This window comes from Miscanthus floridulus, chromosome 11 (genome assembly GCF_019320115.1).
Source record: "Miscanthus floridulus cultivar M001 chromosome 11, ASM1932011v1, whole genome shotgun sequence".
Lineage (NCBI taxonomy): Eukaryota > Viridiplantae > Streptophyta > Magnoliopsida > Poales > Poaceae > Miscanthus > Miscanthus floridulus.
The window spans coordinates 72,169,956-72,186,368 of NC_089590.1; the positions used below are offsets into that span (position 1 = coordinate 72,169,956).

At 43.6% G+C, this 16,413-nt stretch overlaps 1 pseudogene; it reads right to left on the bottom strand.

The window, feature by feature from the left end:
• Window positions 1-55: 55 nt before the first annotated feature.
• Window positions 56-5,820, bottom strand: LOC136492184 (5-amino-6-(5-phospho-D-ribitylamino)uracil phosphatase, chloroplastic-like; annotated as a pseudogene).
• Window positions 5,821-16,413: the final 10,593 nt, after the last annotated feature.

Below are 16,413 nucleotides of genomic sequence, written 5' to 3' on the forward strand. Positions count from 1 at the left end.
AGGTGCATCCCAAAAGCCTAACAGGTATCCCGTCAAAGATAGGTAATACACATACATACTGTACATACACAAGTTATGGGTGTGAATTTCTTCACTTCCAACTCTAATGACTAAGAGTTTTAGACTAAAGGAATTCCAATGCATCACAAGCAAACCAAGAAGGTAATGCAAACTCAGGACTATCATTAGTCCTGATCTTGCACTGCTTGGCCTGTTTACAAAATGTAAATGCACTACTTAGGCTACATCAGATTATAAGTACAACAATATATTGGTACGTCATGTTTGCAGAAGCATCATTCCTCGATCACAATCTCCATATCCATGTCAGATTCTCTACCTGTCGACAGAATATCATTGGCAGTCATCCGAGGGGTATCCCACGAAGATAGATTAATCGGTAGAGATGCGTGTAATCGAGAACAAGAAGGCAACAGAGACACACGAGTTAGACAGATTCAGGCCGTCAGTATGACGTAATACCCTACTCCTGTGGTCTGTTGGATTGTATTGGCTATCGTATGATATTGTCTGTCTTTCGAGGGGGTCCCTGCCCACCTTATATAGTCCGGGGGCAGAGTTACAAGTCGGTTAGATCTGAGAGATAACCGGAAAGTAATGACAGATTACAGGAATCTTGGGATCATACGTATCCTAACAGATCTCGTAGTATCTTTAGGATATCTTCCCGGTGTCTTGCGGGAGGCGCCGAGCAGCGTCGTGCCCCGCAAGGCTTCATCTTGTGGGCTGGGCCGCCCCTGGAGGCGCAGCCCATGTGGTCTGCCGTGGGTATCCAGAGTCATACCCCCCACAGCTAGTCTCCGAGCGCCTTGTATCCGTTGTGCAACGCCGTCTTGGGCTTGTCCGAGCAGGTGCGAACAAAGCCGAGCAGTCAAACTCATGGTCCGACCACCGTGATGAGTTGCCGAGCAGTTGTGAGCTATCGCCGAGCAGCATGAACCGTCGCCGAGCAGCGTGAACCAAGTACGGCTTGCCATAAGGATATAAGGAACTCAAGTTCGTAATCGAAAATTTCTTCGCAGTGGACCAAGTGTGCCCACTTAGAGTCCGACCATGGGAAAGGAAAATAGTCTCCTTCAGCTTCAGGAGGCGTGGAGTCTTCCAGAATAAAGCAAACACACTCACCGTGAGGTGAAGTGTGCCCACTTAGTCCCTGAGCCAGACAGTAGGTGACGTAGTCACGTGGTGCCAGGGTCCAAAGCAGAAGAAAAGTAAAAGACCAACCGAGCATGCAGCCAGTCCCCGGGCGTAGCCCCAAAATAAGAAAAAGCACATTCACCGCAAGGTGAAGTGTGCCCACTTAGTCCCCGAGCCTGACAGTAGGTAACGTAGTCATGTGGTGCCAGAGTCAGAAACAGCAGTCATCAGAAGAAAGTCCCCAAAGCAGAGAGGAACCAAAACGTAGTGTTGATGTAGTCCCCGAGCCACAAGAGGAAATCTTGGAGAAAACAAATCACGAAGAAAATAGCGGAGTAATGGTTGTACAGTAGTAATTACTGAACCATAACGGTTGGCGGAGAAGTTGGTAAATATTCGACGAGCAGTAACAAATTGCGAAGATAAATGGGCGATACGGGCCGTGGTTGTGCAAAATCCCAGGTAACGGCCCACCACTCTGTTGTGGAGAATTCGGAGAGGCGCAAATCATGGGAGCGGTTTCCCAAAAACCCTCGAATGCGAAAAGATGCTCGGCAGTCCCCTACCTGGTGCGCCAACTGTCGACAAAAGATGCTCGGCAGTCCTCCGAGAGGTATCCCACGAAGGTAGATTGATCGGTAGAGGTGCACGTGATAGGAACCGGATGGTGACACAAGGCACAGAGACAGCGATTTAGACAGGTTCGGGCCGTCTGATCGACGTAATACCCTACGTCATGTGTCTTTGGTGTATTGCATTGAGATGTAGAAGTTGTCAACTAGGGGGCCCCTACCTCTCCTTATATACTCTGGAGGGGTAGGGTTATAAGGAAAGTATCATATTTGGTACTATACAATATTTTGCGATGCATGTTGACTAGTGCCATGCACGCCTTGATCTTGTGGGCTGGGCCACCTCTGATGGTGCGGCCTATGTGGTCTGTCATAGGTATCCGGGGTCATACCCCCCATAGCTAGTCCCCGAGCACCTTGTATCCATTGTGCAACGTCGTCTTGAACTTGTTCGAGCAGGTACGAACAAAACCAAGCAGTCAAACTCATGGTCCGACCACCGTGTTGAGTTGCCGAGCAGTTATGAACCATCGTCGAGCAATGTGAACCATCACCGAGCAGTGTGAACCATCGCCGAGCAATGTGAACCATCGCCGAGCAGTGTGAATCATCGCCGAGCAGCGTATCCTAAGTTAGGCTTGCCATAAGGATGTAAGGAGCTTAAGTTCAAAATCTAAAAATTCTTCAACTTAGGAGAAGTGTAGCCACTTAGACTCCATCAATAAGGAGGGTAAATCAAGAAATAAGCACTACATTCACCGCTAGATGAAGTGTAGCCACTTAGTCACCGAGCCTGCTAGAAGATAAAGAATGAATCTTGTAGCAGTATCAAACAAAAGAAGTCTGAAAGCTTGCCGACGTCATCTGACATGCGCGTATCAAGACCCTAGACGTGCTGTCCAAAATCAGCAGCCTGATCTAAATAGCATGGAGCAGCTTGATAGCACACCGATGAGACGTAGCAAGATCCGACCACCAAGGGAGTCCTCAGCTTAGCTGGCGATGTCCGAGCACCGAGGAGTCCCCGACATAGCTGGCGATGTTCGAGCACCGAAGTAGTCCCCAACGTAGCTGGCAATGTCCGAGCACCGAGGAGTCTCCGGCGTAGCTGGTGATGTCCGAGCACCGAGAAGTCCCCCGCGTAGCTGGCAATGAAGCACGAGCGATGAACAGTCTAGTCAACTGGTCGGTGGCGAAGTGAGCGTTGAGTAGAAGCGACCGGCGAACAATCCGATCAACTGGTCAATGACGAAGTCCACATACCTAGCAGTTCGACCAGTTGATCGGTGGAGAAGTCCGAGCACCAGGTGGTCCGATCACCTAGACGATGATCCTGTAATACAAATATGTAGAATGGGTAGTACATGATGTAAAAATATATGAACTCCGGAGAAGAGTCAGCAATGGTGATAAAATAGCGTATGCAGCTCGATGTGAACACTTAGTGTTATTATGAGGATGTATTTATATTTAATATAAACCGCCCGACCAGTTAGTGTGTAGCTGAGTCTCTAGCCCTAGCTATCCTGTTAACCATAATGCGGAGCGCGGAACCCGTGTGCGTGTAGGAAGAACAAAGCATCGCTAAGGAGCCACTGCCGACCACCCATAACGCAGAGGGCAGACGTTCGTGCACGTGTAGAGAGGAGCCGAAGACATGGTCGTCTCTAGGGACATCCGAGCGTTAACATGACTGTTTGGGGATTTGCCTTAGGCATAGCTGTATGTCATCTTTAAGATGGTATACATAAAAGAAAATCGTTTGGTAAACAAACATGGAGAAAACAGCTCGGAGAAACATCACGGTGATATATGAAGATTGAAGAATATTTAGAAGAGTATTAAAGCATGGCTTAGCTTTAGACAGAACATCTGGTCGGCGGTGTATGACGTTATCTAGTCGGCGTTGACGAAATTGCCCGGCACTTGTGCTTTCCAAACTATCGTCATGGCGGCGGTCATCATTGCGATGCGTCGGGTGGTTGGAGTAAGTAGTCCGGGCGATTCATTTGATGGCTTGTTTGGTGGCTCGCTTGATGTAGTCGGACGGAATCCACTGAATGGGGAGGCGTAGCCCTCGGGCGTGTCCGACTGAGGCAAAGCGTGGACCAAGATCTTCCTTGTTTATTTGCATGTGGTGCTTCAACTGGAGTCGGTGCAGGTTACGTGCCTATTGGACTTAGACTCGGAACTGCTTTTCCTTGAAGCGTTGATCCACCATATTTGGAGATTGGATTTGAGGGAACAGGGAAGCATAAGCAAGCATGGAAAAATTATGCCTTGCATGCCTGACATAAATATCTTTATTATTTCCTTAATTAGCTTTCTTGCATGGCATCTTCTTCACGTCACGGTGATTTAGACCACGCATAATTTGCTTGCTTGCATGTCCGACGGAAGCTTTGCATGGCGGTGTAGACCGATTCTCACGTGCGCAATCGGACGATGAACTCGTCGACCACCAGTCAAGCTCCGACTTGTAGATCGATTTGATGATGGCTGCCACGCACGATGTTGAACGTCGCCCCCGATTTGTCGTAGATGTTGTTGAAGGATGTCGTCGCAGCAAGATGAGTTGTCGCAAACGACATTGGTCTTGAGGTACGCCATCTGGTTCGCCATGGATCAGCACGCACACCCTTACCTGACGCACCAACTATCGATAGAATATCATCGGCAGTCCTCCGAGGGGTATCCCACGAAGGTAGATTGATCGGTAGAGATGTGTGTAATCGAGAACAAGAAGGCAATAAAGACACATGAGTTAGACAGGTTCAGGTCATCAGTATGACGTAATACCCTACTCCTATGGTCTATTAGATTGTATTGGCTATCGTATGATATTGCCTATCTTTGGATGGGGTCCCTACCCACCTTATATAGTCTGGGGGTAGACTTATAAGTCGGTTAGATCTAAGAGATAACCGAAAAGTAATAACAGATTGCAGGAATCATGGGATCATACGTATCCTAACAGATCTCGTAGTATCTTTAGGATATCTTCCCGGTGTCTTGCGGGAGGCGTCGAGCAGCGTCGTGCCCCGCAAGACTTCGTCTTGTGGGCTAGGCCACCCCTGGGGGCGTAGCCCATGTGGTCTGTTGTGGGTATTCGAGGTCATACCCCCCTCACTACCCCTGTGACCAATAACCTCACCATTAGCAAGCCTCTACAAGTCAACAATAGAGAGTTGGTCAAGCCATCTCACAACATGGTTTGCTGCTTGGAGGTCATAGGCAAGGTGTCGACCTGCAACTGCCACACATCTCATCCCAGCATTTTGTGCAGATTCTGTCGTCAAGTTTGAGTTACCAAACACAACACAAACATCTAGCTACAGACCAAGTTGTTGTGTTGCGACCTCAAACATCTCACCATCAGGTTTCCCTAGGTAGAAGTCCTCCAATGCAATTATAGCATCAAAGTAGCCTTGCAGACCAACAGTTTTAATCTCTTGTTCAAGGCTCTTGAGTGAGGAGTTGCAATTGCTATTGGAATGTGAAAACCCACAAGGGTGTTCAAGAAATCAAGCACACCTGGTCGTAGCTGGTAGCATCCGCCTCTGAGTGTTTGATATATTACCTCCTTGTGTGCTGCCAACCTTTGAATTTCTGCTGGATCTTCTGACCAACATAAGACTTCTGAAATAGCCTGGTCTGTTTTCATTCCCTCAATTTTCTTCAACAATGCATCTGGAGGGAAAGACTTTCCCTCTTCAAGTGATAGAACATACCAAACCCAGGGCTCCAAGTCTAGATCATCATCGTCCACAACAACTCCCTCCCACTCCAAGATCACACCAACCCTGTTACCAGTCACTATTTCATCCTTTTGTTTTTTCTTCTTTGAGGTAGGTCTTTTAGGAACTTCTGGTGGTGCTAATAGCCAGCTAAGGTTCTCTAGAAGTCTATAAACCAATTTGTAAAGCTCATGTACCTAGGGGTTCCTCTTGATGTCTGTGGCATGTGGTTTCAAATGTGCTCTCTTCACCGTCATAGCTTTACCCAAGGGATTTGTAATTGAATGCATGGTCAGTGCAAAATATGGGTTATTTGTCAGGCATTTTCTGTAAAACTTGAGAGAAGGCTGCATAGAACTCCCAAATTAATTGTTAAAAGAGATCATTTCTCCCTGAATCCTATCTGAAACTTATACTGAAGTTCCAAATTGTCCACAGAAAAGCAAGTTCTGTTAGATTGATCCCACCAGTTGGCCCAAAGGCCAATTGGGCCTTGATCCATGCCCTGATTGAGGGCGTCCAACCCTAACTATGGTTGGTGGGACCCTGGTGCACAGCGCCATAAAAAGGAAGGTGGGGGCTGGGGCACAAGGTACGAGGTTCACCTGAGCCGCCAGACGCCCCACCTACAGTCCCTAAACCCTAGCCGATCTAGAGAGGGGGTGTTGCCAGCCACAGGAAGCTCTGCCATCGGCCAACGCCACCTCTACACCACTGCCACCGTGACAACGTCTTCACCATCGGGCTTCACCACGCCACCGACAAGCGACTCCATGGCCAACTCATTTTCTACGAAGGCGGCCGATGTTTTGCACCTCCACAACCCCTCTCTCTCTCTCTCACACACACACACCCTATCTCTAAATCCCGTACTAGTTCATGTTCTAGGACTTGCTGTTTGTCCCAAATGTCAGTATACATGCTAGATCTATGGCTAGATGACACTGTAAAACTCTATCAATGGTATCAGTCACCTAACTAAGCGTAGATCTAGCTTATCGAGATAGAAAACCGAGTAAAAGAAATTAAAAGGAGGTGATTCGGTTCGGATCGAAAGAAAAGAGAAGCAGAGGGTTCATCGAACCCTAAACCCTAATCGGGTGAAAAAAAGGAGAAAGAAGGGGGTCACGGTTTCAAAAAGTACTCGAACTCTAACCCTAACCCGTCGGAGAAGATGAACAGTAACCTGAATCCTAAACCTAACCCTAACCCTAGATCGGACCAGCTCTGAGAAGAATAGAAGATCCAATACAGAGAGAAGGGGAAAGGGGAAGGGCTTGGGAGGTGGCTTGAGGCTTACCTCACCGGCCTCCACTCACCGGAGTACTTCGAGAAGGGCTCCACGCCGTGCTAGGGCACCGCCGCTAGGCCGCTCGCTGGCACGCGCGCTCCCCAGTGGGTGAGTGCACCGCCGGTGAGGGGGCCAGCGATGGCGCTATCATCCTTCGCTCCGGGCTCTCACCGGTGGTCGTTGCGCTCGTTCGCTTGCGGGGCTAAGAGAGAGAAGGGGAGAGCAAATAGCTAGGGTTGGGGGGCGAGCGACGCCATCGCGCTGTTTTGATCAGTCGAGACGCGTGCTCAGCCATTGATCTAAGATGGACGGCTGCGAGTGCACCGGGCCGCTTTGCCAGCCCAGGCCTAGGTTGCGGCCTAGGAGGCGCAGCGGGCGCGCGCAGGCGTGAGCAGGCCGGGCTGGCTTTTTCATCGCTGGGCCGAGCACTGTTTCAACGGGCTGGGCCAAATGAACAGTAGAAACTCAGTTATTGTTTTACTCATTTTCATAAGCAAATTTTGATGATTTTAGTCTAGTTTCAATCTCTGTCAAAATTTGAACCAACGGGATAGTTTTTTTAGAGAGTAGATTCGTACAGTTAAATGCTTCTGAAAAGTAGATAAATAATTTTTTCATGTTTCCGCTGTAATGTTAAAGTTTATTATCTTCTAACTAAATTTGAACCAACGAGATAATTTAATTTGAAGAGTAGTCATTTTTTTGTCAGTAAATTATAATATTGTTATTTTTCTGACCAACGTTGATAATAGCAATATTATAATGTTTATTCATAAATTTTACATGCATTAATGCTATTTCTGCCCAACGGTGATGTAGAATTAGTGTATAAGAATGTTGTATGTTTTCATTTTGACCAACGTTAAATTAAAACATGCAATATGATGTCATATTTTCTCACTATCTCTGACGGTGTTTTTCAGGACTCAACCCGATGGCTTTTGTCTCGCACATACCGCCTCTTGAAGCAGGCAACTACAGGGTATGGCGAGAGAAGTATGACCTAGCACTTGCGCTGTCTGAAAATGACCTAGCGCTTACCTTCCTATGTCCGACTGAGCCAGTGGACCTGGTGAGGGAAGATAATAAGACTGATGCTGATTTCACTGCTCGGCAACGAGATCATGCAGAAGTGCGGATGAAATATGATCTCAAACGCTAGAAATGGGACATTTCAAACCGCAAGTGCTTGATGGTGGCTAAGTCCACTATTTCAAATGCGATAAGAGGGTCTATCCCAGATTATGATACCGCCACAAAGTATCTTAAGAAAGTTGAGAGTCGGTTTACTGGCTATTCAAAGGCTTATGCTAGTACTTTGATCAAGAAATTATTCAATGAGAAATACACTAGTGGCGGTATCAGAGAGCACATACTAAAGATGAGCAACACGGCTTCGAAGCTGAAGCCAATGAATTTGGGGCTCAAGGATGAATTCTTGATTCATTTGGTTTTTACTTCCTTGCCCAAAGAATATGAAATTTTTGTTGTGAACTACAACATGCAGCCCAATAAGTGGAATATAGAGAAGCTCATCGCAATGTGTGTTCAAGAAAAGAAAAGGCTAAAAAGCTCACAAGGTGATTCTGCTAACCTTGTGAAGGATAACAAAAAGAAGAACTTCAACAAGAATGTCAAACCTAAGGGAAAGCCCCCCAGAATGAGCACCATCAGAAGAACAACAATGCTCAAGTTGAAAAGGATCAGTACAAATAGTGCAAGAAGCATGGACATTACCAGAGGGACTATCCAGACTTCCTAAAGAGCCTTCTGAAGAGAGGTGAGGACCATATTGCATTCATAGATGAGGCCTTGTACTTAAGTTATGCAAAATCTACTTGGTGGATTGATTCAGGTGCAACTGTTCATGTTGCAAATTCATTACAGGAATTCCAATACAAGGAGGACCCTGCAAAGAGGAGAAAGAAGAATTAAAGTTGCAAATGGAGTTGAAGCTAAAGTTGAAGCCATTGGAGACCTCTCTCTAGAATTAGATGATGGTTTTAGTCTTCAGCTTTCAGATATTCTTTATATACCCTCTTTGTGTAGAAACTTGATAAGTGTTTTAAGATTAGATGATGGATATGATTGCCATTTTGGTAATGGCAAATATCGGATTGTGATTAATAATAAGTGTGTTGATCTTGCCTTCTGACAAGACAAGCTTTATTTATAATCACTTTCTGAGAATGTGAATGCTTGAGCACTAAGAATGAGAATGCTTCCTCGCCTATGAATGCAACAAATAAGTGGAAGAGAGTGTGTGATGTATCTTCAAAATTATGGCACTATCGTTTAGGCCATATTTCGAGAGGGAAAATAGAGCGATTGATTAAGAAATCAATTCTTTCGCCTTTAGAATTTTCAGATTTAGAGCAATGCATTGATTGCATAAAAGGAAACTACGTTAAGAAAATAAAGAAAGATGTCAAACGAAGCGCAGGAATTTTAGAAATAGTCCATACAGACATCTGTGGTCCTTTTCCTGTGAAAAGTGTGGATGGTTATGATTCATTTATAACATTCACATATGATTATTCTCGTTTTGGCTATATTTATCCAATTAAGGAAAGATAGAAAGCGTTGGATAAATTTAAGATATTTAAGGCTAAAGTAGAAAATGAGCACAACTTAAAGATTAAGGTAGTAAGGTCCGACCGTGGGAGAGAGTACTACAGTCGACACACCCCATATGGCTAAGTTCCTGGACCCTTTGCAAGGTTCTTACAAGGAAATGGCATAGTTGCCCAGTATTCTACATCGGGCGAGCCTCAGCAGAATAGAGTAGCTAAAAGACACAACCATACCTCAATGCATATGGTGAGAAGCATGATAAGTTACTCTACCCTACCAACAAATTTATGAATGGAGGCGTTAAAAACCACCATTCATATTCGTAATTGAGTGCCAAGCAAGTCGGTGCCCAAAACACAGTATGAGTTGTGGATAGAAAAGGAACCCTCACTTAACTATTTACGTGTGTGGGGTTGTCTAGCTGAGACTAAAGTCTTTAACCTAAACATAGAGAAGCTAGACTCCAAGACAGTCAGATGCCATTTCATTGGCTATCTAGAAAAATCAAAAGGTTATTGCTTCTATTGTCCTGACAGACAAACGAAGTTTGTAGAAACAAGACATGTTGTGTTCTTGGAGGATGATATGATAAGGGGGGCATGGTAGCGTGAGAAATTAATTTTAAAGAGAAGCGGGTATACGTGCCCACTCCAATGGTTCAGGAACCATTCTTCACGCTACCTGTTGTTGTTGTACCAACAATGCAAGATATTGTAGTAACAGCACCTGTTGTTAGCTCTCCTGTGGCAACAATGAATGAACATGAGGAACCTGTCGTTTAGGATCCCATAGAACCCGTTGCCACACATGAGGAGGAGCAACAACAGCCTCATATAGAACAAGCGTCATCTAACAAGGCCCCTAGAAGGTCTCAAAGAGTTAGGAGATTAGTCATTCCTGAAGACTACGAAGTTTATGAATGTGAAGAATTTCAAATGGAGGGTGATCCCACCTCATTTGAAGAATCCATGAGAAGTGCTCACTCATCAAAGTGGCTTGAAGCCATGGAAGATGAAATGAAATCAATGAAAACCAATGGTGTTTGGGACTTAGAAACAATTTCTAAAGAAGCCAAGATAGTAGGTTATAAATGGGTCTATAAAACCAAACATGACTCCAAAGGAAATATTGAAAGATTCAAAGCGCGACTTATGACGAAAGTCTTCACGCAAAGAGAAGGTATATATTATAATGAGACATTTTCTTCAGTCTCATGTAAAGATTCTTTTAGAATCATAATAGCGCTTGTAGCACATTATGATTTAGAATTACATCCGATGGATGTAAAGACGACGTTCATAAATAGGGATCTGGAGGAAAATGTTTACATGGCACAACCGAAAGGTTTTGTTGTGGAAGGAAAAGAACGTATAAGATGCTGCCTGAAGAAATCCATTTACGGATTAAAACAAACTTCAAGATAGTGGTATTTTAAGTTTGATAGTACAATAAGAAAGTTTGGGTTTCAAGAAAATATAGAGGACAATTGCGTTTATGCAAAGTTCAAGAATGAGAAATACATTTTTCTAGTCTTGTATGTGGATGACATCTTGCTCGCTAGCAGTGATGTTAATCTACTACTAGAAACAAAAAAGTTCTTGTCCTCAAAGTTTGATATGAAGGATCTTGGTGAAGCCATTCGTCCTATGAATAGAGATTCACCAAGATAGAGAAAATGGGGTTTTAGGATTATCACAAAAGGCATACTTAGAAAAAGTTCTAAAGAAATACAGTATGCAAAATTGTAAGTCTTCACCTGCTCCCATAGTCAAGGGCGATAGATATGGGGAATTTCAATATCTCAGGAACCAATATGAGATCGATCAAATAAAAGCGGTTTCATATAGTTCAGTTGTCGGAAGTTTACAGTATGCTCAAGTGTGTACTCACCCTGACTTAGCATTTGTTATCGGATTACTTGGCAGATATTAGAGTAATTCAGGAATAGAACAATGGAAATTAGTAAAGAAAGTTTTGCGTTAGCTGCAAGGTACGAAGGGTCTCATGCTAATATACAGAAGATCTGATTCCCTGCACATAGAGGGGTATACAGATTCTGATTATGCGAGAGATGACAGAAAGTCCACGTCAGGATACATATTCACTCTCGCAGGAGGAGCTATATCGTGGAAAAGCTCAAAGCAAACCATCACTATATCGTCCACAATGTATGCCGAGATTATAGCATGTTATGAGGAGGGCAGGTGAATTGACTGAAGAAATTCATGCCCGGGTTGAAAGTGGTAGACGACATACATAAGCCGCTCAAGTTATACTGCGATAATAATCCAACAATATGTTATGCTCACAACAATAAGTCAAGTGGTGCTGTCAAACACATTGACATAAAGTATTATGTTGTGAAAGATAAAGTCTGAGATCATATAATTAGTCTTGAGTATATAAGAACAGAAAAGATTCTTGTGGATCCGCTTACAAAAGGCTTACTACCCAGCGTGTTCAGAGATCACTTAGCCGGCATGATTTAAGGAAAAGCCTATGATTCCTGGACAATAAGGGCCTAGTTGAGAATCTATTTCAAAACAGAGAGGTGCATTATAGCTGTTTAATTTAATGGTAACTGACCGTGATGATGAGGCACGCTCTACGCACTGATCTGTGATGGAATGGGAACAAGATAAAGTAAGTAAGTTAAGTTTAAGTCATAAGGTGGGGGAAGAATGTTAGATTGATCCCACCAGTTGGCCCAACGGCCAGTTGGGCCTTAATCCACGTCCTGATTGGAGGCGCCCAACCCTAACTATGGTTGGTGGGCCCCCGTCACACAGCGCCATAAAAAGGGAGGTGGGGCCGGGGCACAAGGCATGAGGTTCACTTGAGCCGCCAGACGTCCCACCTACAGTCCCTAAACCCTAGCCGATCTAGAGAGGGGGCGTTGCTAGCGACGGAAAGCTCTGCCACCGGCCATCGCTGCCTCTGCACCGCCGCCACAGTGACAGCGTCTTCACCTCCAGGCTTCACTGCACCACCGACAAGCGACTCTATGGCCAGCTCGTCTTCTACGAAGGCGGCCGATGATTTACACCTCCGTAACCCCTCTCTCTCACCCTATCTCTAAATCTCGTACTAGTTCATGTTCTAGGACTTATTGTTTGTCCCAAATGTCAGTATACATGCTAATCTATGGCTAGATGATCCTATAAAAGTCTATCAAGTTCACCTCACATGCGATTAATCAGTAAGATCCAGGGATAATGCAAATTGCACCTGCATTAAGAACCAAGCAAAAGGTATTAAAAACATTTTTAAAAAATAATGGAGAGGTAATGTCCGCCTTCTGCACCAACCAGAGGTGCACACAGCCACTTATCTCTCTTTAATATATGTGCACACTAGCATTTGAGCCCTGGTGGGTGGAGCTATACTTCCACATCTTACAACTGCACCAATGGTGCTTTCGCAAAGTTATGACTTATAACAACATAATGCATAGTACATAGATTCATTGCCTAGCATCAATATCGAGAGATAAACGCTCCTTATCATGTCAACAGCTTGTTTAGGCCTCGTTCGGGAAAACTGGCTGAAAAACACTGTTCTGGCTGAATTATTGTGAGAAGAACGACAGACAGCAAACAACAAAAGAACAACATAATGCTTCATCTTAGCCCAAGCAGTAGCTACTTCCCAAGAATCCTGGAACAATAGAGGATTATACTGACCTGATGAAGGAGAAGAGCAGCTGAAGGGAGCGTCGGCAGAAGCTGGGAGCAGAGACTCCAGCGCCACTAGCCCACTACAACCCTGCGCTTGGATTGGATGGTGGCGATGAGCCACATTCGGATAGACAAAGGGACGCGGGCGGCCGCTCTGGCGCTCCCCATTGTGGCGCGCTGCGGCAGCTTGGTGACAATGCCAAGTGGGACAGGAGAAGTTGGGACCCAGCTGTTAGAGAGAGTGGCTGTGTTGCGGCGAGAGGACGGTGATGTTGGAGAGAGCTCTCCTATGGGCCGTGGCGCTGCCTCTCCACTTCCTTGGGCGGCATGCGTGTCCGTCGCTCTGTCCATCAGCCCATAAAAATGTGTCAGACCTTCGGCAAGAGGAGTAACTTTTTTTTTCAAACGAACAGCCCTCAAAATGACATGGCCCACCGCTGCTGATGCCCGTGGGCCGTGGCCACCCTTAGCGCGCAATCTCCACCCTAAGCGATGCATTATGGGAAAAACTGTTGTTGTCTAAGTTTAAAAAAAACTGTTGTTGTCTATCTATAATAAAAAGATTATAAGAAGATCGATGTTGAAGACAACATCTAGACAATCTAAAATAAATATACAAGAAATAACACCCTTTTGATATTAAAATTCTGTTCACAAAAAAATAACAACTCTATGATAGCAGACAAACCACTTCCTTATGTTGAGAATATTATATCCATAGTAACCAATTACTCCTTTTGCCCCAAATTATAAGTCATTCTAACTTTCTTGGAGAGTCAAAACATCTCAAGTCTGACCAAATTTGTATAATAAAACAATGACTTTTATGACACCAAATATATATAATGAGATTATCCATTAATTATATTTTCATAGTATATCTATTTAATGTCATAAATCTTTGCAATTTTTTCTATAATTTTAGTCATACTTAAGATGTTTTGACTCTCCAAAAAAGTTAGAATGACTTATAATTTAGAACGGAGAGAGTTTCAATTAAGGATATGCTTAGTAACTGCTAATGGCAATTCTCGTATGTGTAAGATCGTGGGAGCATAGTTCCCCCACGAGTCTTTGAAAACTGCCCAATAACGCTTGTATAAGGGCCTCTTTGGCACGGCTTATGTCGGCTTCGGCTTCATCTATTTTGCGCAAATCGAGGCACTGTAGCGTGAAGCCGTTTTGTAAGCCGGGGTTAAAATGAACTAGAAGCTGAAAAAAGCCAGTTTTTCTAACTTCACCGGCTTTGGCTTCACCGGTGAAGCCGTTTTAGATGAGTCGTGCCAAATGGGCTTAAATATGTACATTGTTCATGAATAAAGTTATAGCTTCACTTTTACTAATCTACTTTCTCCTGTTCCTTTAACACCCTATACGAACGTTGACATTCTAGTCCAAATTCTTACCCACTTATTTATTAGAGTAAATGAATATATAGGAAATAACATTCCATTTAGTTACTAAAATTTGGTTGAGAAAAAATAAACAGCTAGAACTTTATACAATAGGAACATTTTACGGCATGTTCGCTTGAGCTACTTTCAGTCATGGAACAGTATTTTTCTCACAATATTTCAACATAGGAAAAAGTCTACTCCACCCCCTCAACTATGGGGGTTGGTCTACTTCACCCCCTCAACTATGAAACGGTCTGATTTACCCCCCTGAACTTTTCAAAACCGTCTATTTTACCCCCCAGGTGGTTTTCGACGGCGGTTTTGCTACAGTAACAGAGGTTTTTGCTACAGTAACGGCGGGTTTGCTACAGTGTCAGAGGTTTTGTCTTTTTCTTGTTTCCGCTGAATCTTTGAAAAATCATAGTAAATCACAGAAAAATCATAAAATGGAAAATCTAATTTTGTTGGACTCCACATGAGTAGATCTACATAATGAACATATAATACGGTATGCTTTAGTACAATTTTTTTTGTAGCTTTAGATTAATTGAAAAATCCAATTTTGTCTATAATTAATTAGAATTTATCTATAACTAAGTTATACATAGTCCAATGAGTATGAAATTTTTACTATAGTTCAAGCATATAATAATTAGCGTACCATAAAAATTTCACCACAATTGGACCATAGAAGCTGCAGCTATGAATTATTCCAATTAATTATGGACAAAATTAGATTTTCCAATTAATCTAATGCTACAGTAAAAATTTTGTACTAAAGCATACCGTATTATATATTTACTATGTAGATCTACTCATGTGGAGTCCAACAAAATTAGATTTTTTATTTTATGATTTTTCTATGATTTACTGTGATTTTTCAAAGATTCACCGAAAATAAAAAAAGAAATTCAAACCCATCATTACTGTAGTAAATCCGCCGTTACTGTAGCAAAACCGATGTTACTGTAGCAAAACCGATAAAAACCGTCCGGGGGGTACAATAGACGGTTTTGGAAAGTTCAGGGGGTAAAACAGACGGTTTTGAAAAGTTCAGGGGATAAATCAGACCGTTTCATAGTTGAGGGGGTTATGTAGACCAACCCCCATAGTTGAGGGGGTGGAGTAGACTTTTTCCTTTCAACGTAAGCATCAGCATAAGTCAAATTTCAGCATAAGGGTTTGTTTGATATAAGGGCTAGTTACTAGCTAAGTAAAAATTAGTTTTAGTATATCTAAACAGGAATCAATTTACCTGGGTGTTAGAGAAATCATGGAGTTACTCCACTAGATCAATGTATAGATGTCTTACTTACAGGGGAATTACAACACAAAAGAATGCAGAAACTGCGGAAGAGTAAATTGCCCAACAAAATCAAGGTGCTTATGTGGCTTATCACACAGGATAGAATTCAGACAGGGGCTAATCTTAAAAAGAGGAATTGGAAAGGAAACAGTAAGTGTTGCTTATGTGGTTGCGAGGAGACTGCTGACCATATTTTCTTTAACTGTCATTATCTCCAGATTGGTGTGGTTTTGCTTTAAAGCTTTAGATTGGGATAAGGCTCCTACTAGTTTACAAGATGTCTTTGAACATTGGTTACCTTTAGAGGTGCACAATTACCACATTAACAGCGTGTTTGGTCCGTGGATCCATTCCATCCGGGCGTCAGGAGGATCCGCTCACAATAGAATGGGTTCGTCCGGCATATTTTGTGGAGTGGTCCTCCAAGATTGCTTACAGTTTATTCTACAGGGAATCAATGGATGACGGACGTGGCAGTTCCATGCCGACAACCAAATAACCTTGCCAGCTTAGCTTCGGTACTAGGATCGGATCATTCCGGATTACTTGAAACCGCAAACCAAACATGCAGTAAATTCTTTATGCTTGTTATTATTCTCTGGGGTCTTTGGAATATAATGAACAAAATAGGGGTAGGAAAACGTTTTCCACATTCTTCTATTGAGATCTTTGTCAAAAAATTTCGCTTTGTTCAGAGGTGG